At 52.5% G+C, this 17279-nt stretch overlaps 1 long non-coding RNA gene across 1 annotated transcript; it reads right to left on the bottom strand.

Moving 5' to 3' along the window:
* Nucleotides 1-3728: 3728 nt before the first annotated feature.
* On the bottom strand, nucleotides 3729-11709 carry LOC135325863 (uncharacterized). Its single transcript, XR_010386604.1, has 6 exons — nucleotides 11556-11709; nucleotides 10659-10845; nucleotides 9501-9628; nucleotides 8931-9097; nucleotides 7196-7353; nucleotides 3729-6524 (listed from the first exon to the last, which is right to left on the bottom strand). It is a non-coding gene; the product is annotated as an uncharacterized LOC135325863 (long non-coding RNA).
* Between the last annotated feature and the right edge of the window lie 5570 nt (nucleotides 11710-17279).

Genomic DNA, 17279 nt, shown 5'->3' with positions numbered 1-17279 from the left:
CTGGTCCTAAGGGGAGGGAAGTCGTCCTAAATGACTCCCTTTGGGCCGCAACATGGGAGTCCAGGGAGCCCTCTCAGATGGAGGCATCAACACGAGAGATGCACCTGCTTGGGGAGATGTTGCAGCATTCATTTCACCCAAGGGCAGAGGAGCCCAAGGCAGACACCTGAATCTACTCGGTGACTGCCAGCCCCCACTCTTTCTGGAAGGATAAGCACTCCTGGAGGAGAATCACCCTCCTGCCGGATCCACCCATGCTGTGAAGGGGGAAGTCTTGCATCAGAGGGACTGGGGTTTTGGCCAGCTTCCCTAAATTGGAGGATGGGACTTATGGATCTTTCTTGGAGACCGCCAAACACCTCCATAAAGAGATCAATGAGAGGGCAATGAATCAAGCCCCTCCACTGGACACAGTCTGCACTGGGGAACAGGAATCTCAGCCCTCCTGTTCTCTGCAGATTCTTGCAAAGCAGATCTGCGAAAGTCAGCCCGATAGTGCCAGCCCTGCTGGAACACTGCTGGCGTTCTTTAGCAGAAATCATCACTAGCTGGATCTTGTTTGCAAAGTGTTTTACACGCAAAGCCTCATTCCCTCGTCCCCCCCTCTTCTGTTCACATCTCTATTTCTCCCTGATACATTTTTTCTTTTTTCCCCCACAGGAGAGGCATTGCGAAGAAATTCCCTCCTGATATACTCATTTCTTCAGTGAGAATGTGTTTTGTGCTGGACTTCATGGGAGGGCACCAGGATTTAAGAACAGGGATGGTGGACGTGTTGAGGGAAGGGGTGATGTGGTGGCCTAGTGGGTTGAGGAGATGGGGGACGGTTGTGAAGGCCCAGCGTGGGGGCCAGTGCCATGCTCAGCATGTTTGGGGGTGGTTCCTGGCCTCGCTCCGAGGGCCTGGGCAGCACCGTGCGCAAAGGGGCACCCAGTGTCACCCAGGGAGAGGGCTCTGTTCAAGCCCTGGCAAAATGGGAGGATGCTGTTGTGGGAGGGGGAAGGGGTCTGTGCAGCACCCAGCCAAACTCGAGGGGCTCAGCTGGGGCCCTGGGGAGCTCCCCACTCCTGGCTCTGCTGTGATCTCCCCGGGCACGGTCTGGAGCAGGGTCTGCTGGGAGTGACCTGTGCAGCAGAGCTGAAGGATGCTCTGCCCCACGTGTGAAAGAGGCCCATGCTTGCTGCCCCACACGCGCACCCTCGGGCACCCCAGGCACAGGGACAGGGACCCCAGCCCTGCCTGCAGCTGTTACCCTTTGCAGCCCCCCTTGTCCTTGGGCCCTGGCTCCTGTCTCTGGACGGGGAGGAAAGCTGCGCCCCTGGCAGGCACAGGCGATTCCCTCGGCGTGGGGCAGGGCAGCAGAAACGCAGCACCTCCCTTTCATCACCCTTGGGGCAGAACAACCAGCTCTAAGGAACGTCCATCACACAGCAGTCACCAAAGCCCTGACTAAATGGGACTAGTAGGGTGCAAGCAGGTAGAGCAGGTCAGAGGTACTTGGACGTTGGGCCGTATTCCGAGAAAATAACCCCGCAGGAGCCCTTTGACAGGCCTGGCTGCCAAATGGCCCTGGGGCCGCAGGGGACCATCAGTCAGGGCTCTGGCTGCAGCCCCAGCGCTGCCCAGCATCTCCCCCCTAGCCCCAGGTGTCCAGGGACAGGCGAGGGAGAGAGGGAAGGGGAGAGGGAGAGAGGGAGGGAGGAAGGGAAGGAGGGAAGGAGTGAGGAGAGAGAGAGAGGAGGGAGGGAGGAGAGAGAAAGGGGAAGAGAAGGGGGAAGGAGGGAGAGATGGAGGGAAGGAGAGAGGGAATGAAATGAGAGGGAGGAAAGAGGGAGGGAGAGAGGGAGAGAAGAAGAGAAGGCAGGAGAGGGGGAGGGAGGAAAGGAAAGAGGGAGGAAGGGAGAGAGGGAAGAAGGGGGAAGGAAAGAGGGAGGAAAGGAGAGAGAGAGGGGAAGGAAGGAGGAGAGAGAAAGGAGGAGGGAAGAGGGAAGAAGGGAGAGGTAGAAGGAAGGAGAGAGGGAAGAAAAAGGAACAGAGAGAAAGAGAGAGGCAGGGAGGGAGGGGAGGAGCAGAGGAGGCCAGGGCAGCCCTGGGGGCACACAATTGCTCCTTTGCTCTTCTCCAGGGATGTCCCTGCTCCCGGGAGAGTCTTTCCCCAGGGAAGTGCATGGGTGCTGCCTGCCCAGCCATTCCTGGATCCAACCCTGTGCTCCTCATGGGGCTCCGAGCTGGCAGTGCTGCTCAGCAGAGCAAGTGGGCTGTGGTGCCCTGGGGCCACAGGGTGACTCCTCACTGGTCGTAGTTTTGCGTGTTGGATGCAGACCCAGCTGGATGGGCATCATTGCACCTGGTAATCCCCTACTGAGGCATCTCTTGCCCTATGGCCATGGATGATGCTCTGAGCAATCACAGGGCATTTCAAATGGCTCAGGCTGTGTTCAGGCGTGTCACTAGATCCAGCCCATGGCTTCTCATCGAAGGTGACATGGACCACTCTGCAGGATCCCTTCCCTGGGCCTCCTGGGTCCCAGCTGCCTCTTGTGGGATTGCAGAGCTCTCACTAGCCAGGACATTCACTGCTTTAGCCCTTTCCCTCTGGATGACTCCACTGGATTTTGTGAAGCTCCATTCACTGCCCACCCCTAAGCACGTGGTGCCCTTGGGGATGCCCTGTGCTCTCCTGATGGATCCATACTCCCTTCGAGAAGCACGGGCACTGGTGTCCAGCCGTGTCCTATGGGAGACACCACTTGACCATTCACCATCTCCAGGAGCACTGGGCACCCACAAGCGAGAGCGGAATTCAGCCCTCATTCCCTAACACATCACCTCTAAGCTCATTGCCTTGAGCCCAGGGAGAGCCCTCGAAAAGCACCAGGCCCTTTCAGGGGGAAAGTCCTTGAGCACATTCTTGGCTCCAGCTTTTGAAGGAGAGCCCAAGCTTCAAGCACTGCACTGAGGAAATCTGCTTTTATTACAGAGAGGACAGCTGTGACACTGTGACACACATTTACAGAAGACCTCTGGGTCAGGCAGACTGGGTTCATGGCTGTAAGGAAGTGGGATGAATTCCAACACTTCTGCACAAACATGATGATCACAGCAAGAATGCCCAAAGCACAAGACTTGTCTGAGGTACTTAGAAACCACTTGTGAAGAGGGATGGGCAGCTCATTGCTGCTGCACTAAAAGCAGGTGAATCAGTTTCTTCAGGGCATCCCTGAGCTCCCTGTTCCTCATGCTGTAGATGAGGGGGTTCACTGCTGGAGGCACCACCGAATACAAAACAGCCACCACCAGATCCAGAGGTGGGGAGGAGAGGGAGGGGGTCTTCAGGTGGGCAAATATGATGGTGCTGACAAAGAAGGAGACCACGGCCAGGTGAGGGAGGCACATGGAAAGGGCTTTGTGCTGGCCCTGCTCAGAGGGGATCCTCAGCACAGCAGTGAAGATCTGCACATAGGACACCACAATGAAGATGAAACACCCAAAGCCTAAACAGGCACTAACCACAAGCACCCCAAGTTCCCTGAGGTAGGAGTCTGAGCAGGAGAGCTTGAGGATCTGGGGAACTTCACAGAAGAACTGGCCCAGGGCATTGCCATGGCAGAATGTTACTCCAAATGTGGTCCCAGTGTGCAGCACTGCACTGAGAAACCCACTGGCCCAGGCAGCTGCTGCCATTTTGACACAAGCTCTGCTGCCCATGATGGTCCCATAGTGCAGGGGTTTACATATGGCAACATAGTGATCATAGGCCATGACTGTGAGAAGAGAATACTCAGCCAACATGAAAAAGGCAAGAAAAAAGAGTTGGGCAGCACATCCTGAGTAGGAAATGGCCCTGGTGTCCCACAGGGAATTGGCCATGGATTTGGGGACAGTGGTGGAGATGGTGCCAAGGTCGAGGAGGGAGAGGTTGAGGAGGAAGAAGTACATGGGGGTGTGGAGGCGGTGGTCGCAGGCTACGGCTGTGATGATGAGGATGTTGCCCAGGAGGGCAGCCAGGTAGATGTGTCAGCCTTGCCTGCAGTGGCCATGAAACAGTGGAGTTCCAGATCCTGAGTGATATGAGGAGGAAGAGTAGCAGAGCCCACACTCTGGATGTCAGAGGAGCAGACTTGGACCTACTGGTAGAGGGATCCTGTGGTAGGTAAGTCTGAAGGACAGAAGAACTCAAGAAAGGTGGCAGGTCTTTAAGGACAGCATCCTCTAAGCTCAAGAATGGCCCATACTGATGTCCAGGAGAGCAAGCAGAGATCTCAGGAGACAGAGTGCCTGAACAGGGAACTCACAACTGAACAACAGTACAGAAAGGCAGCACACGGAGATGGGGAGCAGGGAGAGGCTGCAAAGCAGGAAGTGAGAAATGCTGTCCAGGGAAGTAGGGAAGCTGTTAGGAAAACCTAAGCGCCTTTAGGACTGAGGCTACAAGCAATGTCAAGGGCAAAAAGATGATCTGCTATTGCTTCAGTAACAGTGAAAGCCTGAACAAGGATAACGTGGTCCCATTCCTGACTGGGGCAGGCAATCTGGTAATAGCAGAGGTAGATGGGTCTGGGGAACTCAATCCCTTGGCTTCAGCTCCCACCAGCAAGGTGTCCCAGGCCATTGTGCCTAGAGTCAGGAGTCCTGAGGAGAAAAACAACCAGCAGGGCCTGAGGACTGAGGCAGGAATTATTTCTAAGTGTACAGGATTGGATGGGCTGCAGCTGAGGATGCTGAGAGAGCTGGCCTCTATCTAGCAAGGCCACTCTCTGTCATCTTGGAAAGCTGTGGAGACTCAGGGAGGACCCAATGACTGGAGAAGGGCAAATGTTACATCCCTCTTCCACAAAGGCCACAAGCACAACCTGGGCAACTACAGGCCGTTCAGACTCACTTTGATGAGGAGAGCATCATGCAGCGAGCCCCCTCTGATCACATTTCCAGGTAAAGGAAGGAGAATGAGGTGCCTGGGAAGAGTCAGCACAGATTTCCTGAGGGGAAATCATGCCTCACCAACGTGATGGCTTTCTATGTTAAAAGAACTCTATTTATGGACAAACAGAGAGTAGTGAATGTCAGTTACCTCAACTTTCAGAAGGCTTTTGACACTTTCTCCCGCAGTATACTTGCACACAAACTAGGCCTCTATGGTCTGAGTGGCTGGACAAGCAAATGGTCAAAGAACTGCCATCGTAGTTGGATGATGGGGCTCCTCTCGCTGCTGAAACAGTGCTGATTGGGGGGGGTCTGGACTATCTCGGGGTCCAGATTATATTCCCTTTGTCAGGACCTTGGGAAATAACACCTACTATCACTGCTGGGGCAGTACTGATTTGTCAGGGCCTTGAGAGACAAGGGCAGGACCCGAAGAATGAAGACACATCCACCAGCAGAAACCGCAACAGTAAACAACCTACCGAGGGACGCAATAGGGAGCAGGAGACCCCAGACCTAAATATTACTATTGGTCCAAACTACTGTGTGAAGGGTGGAGAGCTTAGATTGGAAAGTATCATTGCCCAGGGACTTCTTTGTTCGGGGTCCCTCATCGGAGGCACCCAGCCTGAGCTGTAATTCGAACGGAGTCAGCAGAACATCACTGGACTCGGACTGGTGGTAGCCAGCTCTTTCTCTCCTTTTCCAGCTTTCTCTATCTTTTCCCCTTACCCTTGTTCCCCTCTTCCCTTCGCCTCTCCTTCGCCTTTCCCCACCTTTTCTCCCCACTTTGTGGAAAATAATGTTAAACGGTTGTACGATATTTGACCGGTTTTAGCGTCTTAATCTCGTCCTTGGGATCGTAACGAAACCCCCCCGATATTGGATCGGGACAAGGGATGGGGTTGGATTTTAAATTCTGCGCCCCGATTGCTACATGAGCAAACTGTAAACCCTGACTGATAAAGAGTGAGCCCCACAAAAGAAAGGAATAACCCGTAACTCCTGGGTGAGAGACCCTCAGCAGCAAGCTAAACAATCAACCTTAAGTGAAAAATTCCAAACCCTCAGCTTTAAGCAACAAGCACCAAAGCACCCAAAGCTGTTTCCAGAGCATGGAAACAGTCAAGAGAAGCCAAGGAGTTTTGCCCGCAGCTTAGGAAGCTTTCCCTTCCTTTAGAAGTACAGCAGAACAGGAAGACAAGCACCAGAATTGCGTTACAGTTGCTGTTTAGAGGCTTGGTTTTAGCCACCATTCAAATGTGAGCATGTGCAAGCGTCACTCCACGGGACTGCACTAAGCTGCACTTGCACTGAACCTACCTGAAAGCCTGCAAGCACTAATTCATCTCTGGGTCAGGCAATTAGTATGTTTGGTCCTCTCAGCTCCGTGGGCAAACGGCCACAGCCAGCGGCGCCAGTGACCACGGCTAGGGGACGAACGCCTCGCACCTCCCAGCCCCACTCGCGTACGATGCAGCCCAGGACTTAGCCGTGTCCACGCCGCAAGTCAGAGCTCATCCTCCACAGCCGGCCACGCATCTCCGCAGAGCTCCCAGCTGCGACGAGGCTCCTTCGACTGCCCGACTGGGCTTCAGCACCTGCAAAGAGGCCAGAGCGGTTACCGAGAGGCCGGGCAACTGCACGGCCCTCCTACTAGAACTGCTCCCTAGTCCAAGGCCCGTGATTGTTCCCACAGTCGTGACCGACCCTCCCGTGCTGCTTCAGTCACCCTCTCTGGCACTGCTTCATCGCAAAGATGTCAGAGCGGCTCTCACGCACAGGCAGGCTCGCTCAGGCACCCGGCCACCTCCAGCCTTCGCTAGATGGTCCTCTGCAGGGAAACTGCCTCTGACGGACACTCTCAGAAAGCACTGTCCAGCCAAGGCAGGATAAAAACTGAGGCCTCCAAAAACTCCAAACTCCAGAGAGACGGAGCTGATGGGTTATGGTAGGTTGTGGTTTTGCTGTGTACTCTGGCGCTGTTGCTCGTACACATGTAACCCCATTTCTCTGCTATAGCAAAGTTACTTTTGTAGCTGGCTCCTAAAAGGAACCATAACTTGCGATAGCAAAAATCCCGTCTGACGGCAGTGGTAACCGGTAGCTCTTCGCGGCAGCATATAGTCGTTGCCCGAGGTTCCGAACACCTAGGATTAACACAATCTATAAATACAAAAATACTGCCGCTACAGAGTGTAAAGCCAAGCCAAGATTTCTGCAACCGAAAAAGAAAAACCTCTTTGCGTCTGACAGAACGAGCCGTACGCACCAGCGCCTGTAGCTCAAGGCTAGCGACCCCTCCCGGGCGACGCTCTTCTGGCAGGCTGCGGATCCGAACTCCTCCCGTCCTGCCTAAGAGTCTCCGCTGGGACATGACGACTTTGCCAGGCAGCGCCTGTTGATGGAGGCACAGTAAAATCCATCACCCTGCAAAAGTACAGAGCAAAGAAAGAAGGAAAAAAAAATCAAAGCTCTGCAGAAAATCGTAAGAATCCAAAGCTGTCTGCAAGCACAAAAACGGATCTAATACGCACACGAGCAAGGTAAACGAGAATACACGAGCCACGAATACCACTTCCCCCAGCCCCTGGTTTGGAAGCTAGGGTGACAGTCGGGCTTGCCGTGACAGGGAAGTTAGACTGACTAAGCAGCCGCTAGAGATTAATCTTTCAGAAACCTTCTGCGTCCGCATTTCTGGCACAACCGTGCTCTGCCCCTCCATCCATTCAGGCACACGCCAGAAGATCCACTGCTTGTAACGCTTGCACAGTAACCACCCCTCTGGCCCCGCTCATTAAGATCAGCGCCCGCTGTGCCACTTGGATAGAGGATACTCTGCTGTCTCTTCATTTCCCTGACGTTACTACTTTAGAAGGAACTGAACAGATTGGATTGCCCCTGTGCGATCAAAGCTAAAAGTCTCAAAGACGCTTATCAGCCCAGATTGCTGCTAAACAGTCTTTCTCACAGCCAGAGAATTTTTGTTCTGGCCCCAAAGGGGACGTAAGGGTGAGGCTACCGGCACTCACTTTCCTTTACCGCCATTTTCTAGCGGTGCTGCTCCCACGGAGTCAGCAGATGTGGAAAGCATTACCGAAAAAGGCTTTCCTTGTCCTGGGAATTTGAGGGCAGCAGGTTTTACAGCCACTTCTCCCAGTTCAGTGAAAGCAGCGTCACGTTCCGTGTCCCAGCTCCATTCATGACTCCCTCCCAGTACTTTCCACCACGGTCTGCTGATACCGGCAAAGCCACGTTAATGCTGCTGGAGGAAATTAAATCTTCCTAAAATTGCTCCAAGTTGGAACTGATGAGAAGGAGCCTTAATTCCACAAGGCTTTAACCCTTCTTCTATCCACCATCTTCCTGTTTCCCCAAATACCATTGCCAGGTAACTAACCCGGGGCTCGCACTCATCGAGCCTTCCTGAAATTGATCTCTTAGTTTTACACTTCAGACACTTCTCTCTCGCTCACTTCCTCTTCAGTAAATCTGGTCACTTGACTACCAGTCCTCTAAGACAATAATTTGCTGTCCTGCAGCTCTTAAAAGTATGATGCTTCACAGACACGTAAAGTCACACGCACAGATGAATGTACGCAGCATACGTCTCGTAATGCGTACAGACCTTCCGTTATATGTTGGTGATCTATTATTCGAATCACTATTAACAGCGATCCTTCCTCGCCAGGAGGAACGGGCTTTCCCTTTTTCTAGCAGAGGGAGACAGCTTTCACTTGGCTCCATTTGATTTTATTACTTCAACTTGCTTATATTCATATATAGTCTCTTCAACTTCAGCCACGGCAATTAATCTAAAAAAGTAAGTATTACATCTTTTCCTTTCCATAGCTGCATGGACGATAACAAAACAAAAGAGAAACAGCCAAAGCAAAGCTAAGGCAGATACAGGTAACAGCAGCCACAGGGTAGGAATGGGTTACTTAGTCCTCAGCGCTGCCTCGGGGAGGCCGAAATAATGACTAACAGTCATTATCGATAGTTACCTTAGTTACCCGTGCCAGAACGCCGCCTCCTGTAGCAGTTCCTGGGGATATCGAGGGTCCACTGCATTTTGGCTTCCTTGTTTCATCCCGTCCCTTCGGTATTAATCACAAGAAAATGCTTGTCCGTCTCTTCTCTTTGTCAGCATTTGCTGTCCTTGGTGCCATCTCTGTAAGAAAGCGATAAACTCGCGTTTTACTTTCAGGGAAACACTTAGGTTTACGCATGATCTTTTTCTCTTTACCCTGTTTTCTCCCCCCCCTCCCTTTTTTTTCCTTCTTTCCCTTAAAGGAAAGATGTTAATACGGCACGTTACATCATACGTTACAGGGTAAACAGTCTGGAAACGTTACATACAGCAATTAGGGCTAGGTTATTAGGCAGGCGGGCACGTCGCCTAATACTTACCTAATGCCATCTTCCATGAAACCTTATTTTTATTCTGCTTCGGTATTACTGTGACTGTTCTCAAACCCTTGTAGACGCGCACTTAACTGACAACACTCTCGATCTTTAACTACGTGGAAGAACGATAGCCCTTGATTTGCCCGTCTCCGTTTCAAACCTATTACCTTTTCGAGACAGCGCCTAGATTCCTCTTACGCTCGGATGCTGGCCTCACAGGCGACGACCAAAACGAACAACCGGATCCCCAGGTCTCGCTGCTTCTCTTCGAGATGTCCCCCTTCGGTGAACTACCCTGCCAAACAAACCAAAAAGACTGCCGAGGCCGCGAGGGTATCAGGTGTTTGGACCACTTCTCCAAGGCTTTCGGGGTGACTGACGTAACCGCTCCGCTTCACGTTACTCACAGCTACCTTCATCGAGTACTTAGGGCTAAACCTGTTCCTATTTGCAGAGGGGCTTGTTGCTTGTTTAAACTTGACATATAGTCCACAACCTGCTCTGCGTGCTCCCTAGTCCCTTCTGCTTTTGCAACACTTGTGGTAATTCAAGGTGGTAATTAAGAGTCCCCATTGTCCCACAGGCTGGAGCAAGACATTGCTGTTGCTCTGAGGAGGTGCCTAAAAGCCACGCTGTTTTCTGTAGCGTCACTGGGGCTTCCCAGAGCCCATCGGTGTTCTCTTTGGCTTTTCCCGAGCCTTTTAGGTTTTTTAGGCTATTCCTTAGCCCACCATTTCATGGCAATGTTCTCCTTAAACATTGTGCACAGCACGATTATCCCAGATCAGCCACATCGTGTACGTACAGAGGCTTCTCAGAGGCGGCTCAGAAGAAAAGAGAGAAAAACCTCTTTGTCATCTGCGCATCCACCCATCAACAGTCCTCACCAGGAAGCGCTGTAAACTCCCGGTTCCCTAAAGCGGGACTGAGTCGAGGCAGAGACGCAGATCACATCCCATCTTTGTTAGAATGCCTCACTGCTGCGGGGACCGGGCCTGGGAGTGGCTTTAGGAATGTTTGGGGCTTTGGACAGGGCTCAGAGGCATTGTGGGGCCTGTGGGGGTGTTGGAGCAGGATTTATGGGTGGTTTAATGGCTTTGGGGGGGGCTGGTTGCAGGAAGGGTGGGACTCTGCGGGGCCCTCGGGGTGGGGGTGCCATCCCAGATGTGTAGGGAGCGCACAGGGGTGCCCCACGTGGCTGTCAGCTCGGCGGGAGGAGCCACCGGTCTCCCACCCCACCAGACGGGGGTGGGGGGGGAGGGGAGAGGAGGAGGAGGGATCTATGAGCTCGCACAGAACGCCAGAGGAGGCAGCAGGGAACTCACCAAGGGCCCCGCATCCCAGAAGAGCTGCCAAGGAACCCGCGTCCCAGACGAGAGGAGGCATCAGGCTGCCGTGCCGCTGCTGGACACATCCAGACCCCCGCGCAGACACCCCCCCCACACACTCCTCCAGGCTGCGTCCGCAGGGGCGAGCGCACGCCCTGGCCCGCGCTGGGGAGCAACCGCGGCCCTACAGGCGACACACGCAAAAGGGAGAGTCAGAGCCGCGCTCCGGCAGACCCGGCGCGGCGCGGCGCAGCGCGGAGCCAGGCCCGACCCCTCCCCCCGCCCCGCCGCCTCCACGCAGCGACGGCCCCACCAGCCAGGACACAGCCCGACGCCCGCGGCCACCCAAAAGTACACCCTCGCCTCACCAGGGCCCCCCCATGCTCGACTCCAGGCGGCCTCTGCCCTCGCCCGCCGCCGCCCAGCCAAAACACCCGCCCTGCTCGCCGCCATCGCGCTCCCTGCTGCCGCGCATGCGCCGCCGGCCGCCAAGTGCGCGCAGCCGCACCGCGCACGGGCTGGCTACGGGCCGCGCGGGAGGGGCGGGGGGGAGCGGCAGCGGCAGCGGCAGCGGCAGGGAGGCGAGACCCGCAATGGCGCCCTCGCGTGGTCGCAGCGCCGCGCTGCAGCCGGCCGGCTCCCGCGGGCGACCCCGGCGCTCAGGCCGAGCAGCGAGCGCCCCGAGGCTGCTCTGCCCGCGCCCGAGAGAGCGGCGGGGATCCGCGAGCAGGCGCCGGGGCTGCGCCGGGGAGAGAGTGCCGCGGAGCAGCTCCGAGACGGCACTGCCCGTCCCCGCGCCCCCAGGAAGCGCCGAGAAGGAAAAGCCCTCTCGGGAAAAGCGCTCCCGGTCCGCGAGCACCGGGCAGGGGGCACGAGCGCGGCCCCTTCGCTTACCCGTCCCCGAGAGAGCGGAGAGTAGCGGCCAACGCGGCGACCGGCAGCGCACACGTGTGCGCCGGCTGCCTGCACTGCTCTTCGCACGCAGCGGTGGCCGGCGGCGGCTGCAGTGCTGCCTCGTCGACACGCGAGGACAGCGGTGAGCGGGGCGGAACGCAGTGCGCGTGCGCAACGCCGCTGAGCGTGCGGTGCCGCTTTTCAGACCCGCGATGGCAGCAGTGAGCGCGGCGGAACGCAATGCGCATGCGCGCTCCCTTTCGCTGCAGTACCGCCTTCTCCCCAGGGTCAGGGTCCACTCAATAAACAAAATGGTGTGATAAATGTTGTAATCTGCTCCAAGTGCCTTCGTATAAGAGAACGACATCAAAATGAGGTATGATTGCATTTAGTCTCCACTACACGTGCTACCCCAGCACCATGGACTTGCTTTAAAGGATCAGTGACGTACGCGGTCTGGCAGTGATTAATATGCACGGAATGAATATGCACTCGATCAAGTAGGAGTGTTCATAAAGAGCTTTGCCAGGGTGTCGCTAGGTAACAAACCTAGACAAGCAGCTATTTGCCCTGATCCTTCGGCTTACGTTTCTTCTGCTGGATGTAGTCAAAACGTACCTGAACGCAGTGGCCTTGCGAGGCAGTGACACGGTGTCCGTGGGGCGGCTGTTCCAGGGTCTCTCGGGCTGTTCCAGGGTCCTCGGACAGCAACGGTGCTGGTCGACTTTCCCCTGCGCTGCACAGCAGGACAGCTCCGCACCATGCCCTCCCAGCACCGCCGCTCCTCCCAGCGGCTGCCTAACTGGCCCCAGTCCTGAGCAAAGCTACGACTCCCAGGAGCCCGCAGCACCCCTCATTCTCTCCCTGGCCTCTCCATTTCCAAGAGGGACAGCCCCAGCCCCCGGGGACAACCCTGCCCGGTCACACTGCTGTCCGAAAAGCGGATTCGTTGCCCCGTGTGCACTAAGCCAATAATTACACGCTCAGGAGAGACATTTGCTTATTTGTTTCAGAGTTGCGCAGGCCTGGGTGCTCGGTGGTTTCCCACAAATCGAGCGCACCCCCCCTGCCCCCCCCCCGCCCCGGCTTTCCAAGTAACATTTACACAAACAAATTGCCAGGTTTGCAACTTTCCCTTTTACACCGATTGGTTAGTGATTTACATACAATTCTAATATTGCTTACACACCATTTTACTACTACGCATGCTCAGGGGAGGGGTCGTCACCCGGGCACGGGTCTTTCTGACCTATGGGCGTGATCTTTTTGTATTACAGCGAGGACAGTTCAGTTAGGGGATACCTCGAATTCTTTTGCTAAATTGGCAATGTATGCATAGAAAACAAAACATTTTGATTTACAGTTTCTTTAAGGCTTTAGCAGTTCTAGGATGGCCTTGATTAAAGAATTATTTCCTCCCAGGAAATAGAGAGAGAGAGAGAGGTTCTCCTCATCTGCCTAGTTTAAACAGCAGGAACACTCTTTCTGAGCTTCCAAGGTTGTCTTGCAACACCACCAGAGATGGAAAATGCTTCCTGCCCTGTACCGGGGAAAAACAGGGGCATTCCACTGTCCCGCGTGACCTGTGGGGACTCAGGCACGAGTGACACGTGTCCAGTAAGGAACAGACCCAGCGGGCCAGTGCTGCAGGGCTGAGAAGGCACCGGCCCCTGGAACTACAGCTCCCGGCCTGCCACAGAGCACGACGCGGCCGGCTGGTGGGAGCCCCGCTGGCAGAGACCTGCCCGCCCCCGCCACCTCGAGAGGCGCAGCATGGTCACCCAGTAGCCCCGTCTGAGAAGACTACACCTCCCAGCATACCGTGCACGTGAAAATGGCGGCCCGGAAGCCCAGTGACGGAAGACGACTGCTCCCGGCATGCCGCGGTGAAAACTACGGCTCCCCGCATGCCAGGCAGACAACTCCCACCACCCCCCGCAGCACTAGGGGAGGTTTGGGTTTCCCCAAGTGCATCTGCTATCAATTGGTGATCTTTTTCATTCATTTTTTTCCCATTGAGGTAATATCTCGGATGAAAGCCATTGGTTAGTTCCTAATGCTAATAGAGAAGACCTCAATGGATGTTTTAATCTGTATAAGTCACTTGTTGTTGTGCTCAGTTTATTTACGAGTACTTCAGCATCTATACTGTTTAGGACTCCCAATCCTGTTCCTATGATACCGGTCACATCTCTCCTTGTTCGTTTTGGAGAGGTGAGGGTTCGCCTATGTAACCACACCGTCCATCCCACATAGGACGTACCTAAGAATGGTGAACAGGTCGGTTTGATTGTAGAGATATTAATTTGCATTAATAGCTCTACTCGTTTGAGAGACCATGATGGATTAAATAACACTCGTTGTTGGCCTGTATTTCTAATCACATACGGTCCAATTTCAAAGATTGGTGGGGATAAGGTTTTCTTACTCTTCATGGTAACAGAGTTATTTATATTGGTGGAAATAACTGTAGTCAGGGTAGGTATTGCTGTACTGGGCTCAATAATGTCTATTTTAAATTTAAATGATAGTCCCACATTGTGGTGAGCCCACAGACAAACTATAAAAACAGGTGGTTCTAAGGTAAAATTGTACCAACAATCCAGGTTTTCAGTGGCACAAATTTTCCTTTCTTTTTCATTTGATTTGATTTTAGTGAGAGAGATTTGAGTTGCCTTCTCATGGGTGGACCCGTTGATCACTCGACACCCTATCTTTATTTCCTTTCCTGTCCCTCCCAGGAGTTGGGGAAGCTGGTTAGTATTATCCCAGCTCCATTCATTTTCTGAGTATACTTCAGTTCCATGCATGACCAGGGCTGAGAGGTTTAAGTTTTTAGCAGAATTTAATCCCATACTTCCGGTATACTTAACACGGGCCTGGGACCATGGCCACTCTAAGGTTCTTTGACCACAGGTTAGGGAAAGTAGCATTGCCAGGGTCTGAAACAGCAACATGAGCACGGCACTTCTGCCTGCCATCCTGCATGGCGCAGTAAAGGGAAAGAGATTTGTGTTAGTGAGGCGAGTCTGAACAGATTACCCTGGGGAAGTCGTGTATCCCATCGAGCTTTATGAGGTTGTCTTCATTGTTCTGCTGCAACCTCTGCAATGTTTGCTTCTTGGACTGCCACTCATTTCACGTGAGAGTGGTGAATCCAATTCTCTTTTCCTAGAATTTTAACAGCGTAGTAAGAACTTAACAATACAGTATAGGGTCCTTTCCATTTTGGTTCTAGTTTTGTTTTTCGCGAGAATACCTTTATCAATACTTTATCTCCAGGCTGTGTATCATGTGCCTGAATGTCTGATGGCACCGGCTGAAACCACTGAGCCTGATTTTGCAAGGCCTTAAACCGTTCCTGTAAGACTAGTACATACTGTGTTACTCGTTCATCTCCGTCTAATAGGCTGGTCTTAGCAGGGATATAAGTCCCTGGTATCGCTAAATGTCTCCCAAAGAGAATTTCTGCTGGTGTTAGTCCTATGGGTTGCCGTGGAGAATTTCGAACATCCCATAGAGCTAAGTTTAATGCCTCTGGCCATTTTAGGCTAGCATGTGTGCATATTCTTGCTATTTTCTCTTTTAATGTTCTATTCATTCTTCCTACTTGTCCTGAAGATTGCGGATGATAAGGAGTATGTAGGTTTCTTCTTATTCCTAACGATTTACAGAACTGATTGATTATGCTTGCTGTAAAATGGGCACCCCTGTCTGAATCAGTGGCTTCTGGGACCCCATACCTGGGTATGATTTCTTTCAGTAAGGCTTTTACCACTCCCCCTGTGTCAGCCTTTCTTGTTGGGAAAGCTCCTACCCAGCCTGATAACTGATCTACTATCACTAACAAGTGTTTGTATCCATAGACAGATGGCATATCCGCATAATCTATTTGCAGCTTCTGGAAAGGGAAGTAAGGCCATGGTCACCCCCCCTAAGTCTGAGCTTGGCTTGTTATTTGAAAACTTCTGGCAGGTCGGGCAGCTATTTGTTATTCTTTTAGCAGCCGCATAAATTCCTGGAGCAGCCCATACTTTCTGTACCTGGTTAGCTATTGCCTCGGCTCCCCCATGAGCTTTATCGTGAAACCACCTAGCTATAGTAATTAAATATTTTTTGGGTAGAATTGTTTTTTCCCCAATTGTCCATATTCCATCATCATTTTGTTTTGCTTCCCACTGCTCCCATTGTTTTTTCTCTTCCACTGAGCAGTCTTTTTCATAAATAGATTTGGGGTCTATTAAGTTTGGCCACTCACTCTGGTCCATCCTTGGAACTACACCCATACATTCTCTCAGAGGTTGTCGAGCTGCAGCCTTTGCAGCAGGGTCGGCTAAAGCATTTCCTCTGCTAATTTCTGTAGTGTCTTTAGTATGGGCTGGGCAGTGTATTACAGCAACTTCTTTGGGCAGTTGAACTGCTTCCAGCAAATTACGTATTTCTTCTCCATTAGCTATTTTCTTTCCTGATGGCATAAAAAATCCTCGTTCTTTCCATAACATCCCTGTTGCATGACATACTCCAAATGCATATTTAGAGTCGGTATAGATATTTACCCGCAAGTTCTTACCTATTTTTGCTGCTTGGGTCAATGCTATTAATTCTGCTCCTTGAGCACTTACTGATGGAGACAAAGGACTGGCCTCAAGTACCTCAAAGACGTTAGTGACAGCATAGCCGGAGTGACGTCTTCCGTCCAAATAATAGGATGACCCATCTGTGAACAGAACTAAGTCCGGGTTCTCCAAACGTTCATCTTTAAGGTCCTCCCGGGGCTTGCTCGAGCTGACGACCACCTGCTCACAGGAATGATGGGGCTCTCCGGCCTCCGGTAGAGGCAATAGCGTTGCTGGATTCAAAATATTGCATCTTTTAAAGTCACATTATCTGCATGCAGTATTATCAGTTCATAGCAGTGAGCTCTCTGTGGGGATAGTGCTTGAGTCGCATATTGCTTCATGAATAGTTCTACTTCATGTGGCACATACACAACCAATGAGTGACCCAAAACTACAGGTCGTGTTTTTTCAAGAAGAGCTGCCGTAGCTGCTATTGCTCTGATGCATCCTGGAGTGCCTTTAGCTACCTCATCTAGCTGGGTGGAGTAATAGGCCACTGGTCTACGGTGAGGACCTAGTTTTTGGGTTAGTACCCCACTTGCTACTCCCTGTTGCTCATGGACAAATAATTCAAATAGTTTGCTATAATCTGGTAACCCTAGAGCTGGGGCTGAAACCAATGCTTTTTCACAGGTGTAAAAGCTTTCTCCCTTTCTGGGCCCCAGGCCAAAGGCTCTATCTCCTCCTTTTTTGTTGCCTGTACTAGAGGCTTAGTAAGTTCTGCTAACCCCGGAATCCACGGTCGGCAAAATCCTACAGCTCCTAAAAATCCCCTAAGCTGTTTTTTTGTTACAGGATGAGGCATATTAAGAATTGTCTTTACTCGTTCTGGATCAACTAACCGGTGTCCTTCTTTTAAGATAAAACCCAAATATTTTACCTCTCTTTGACACAGCTGAAGTTTAGACAGAGATGCCCGATGCCCTTTTTCTGCAAGAGCGTTACATAGAGAAACAGTATCTTTTAAACATGTCTCCTAATCTTTACTTGCTAATAACAAATCATCCACATATTGTATTAATGTAGAATGTCCTGGAAGTTGGATATCTGAGCGGTCATTTTTGAGTATACGCAAAAAAATAGTCGGAGACCCAGTAAATCCCTG

This window comes from Dromaius novaehollandiae, unplaced genomic scaffold (assembly GCF_036370855.1).
Source record: "Dromaius novaehollandiae isolate bDroNov1 unplaced genomic scaffold, bDroNov1.hap1 HAP1_SCAFFOLD_30, whole genome shotgun sequence".
Classification (NCBI taxonomy): Eukaryota; Metazoa; Chordata; class Aves; order Casuariiformes; family Dromaiidae; genus Dromaius; species Dromaius novaehollandiae.
The sequence above is the reverse complement of the archived record's forward strand: the minus strand, read 5'-3'. Positions and strand labels throughout refer to the sequence as shown.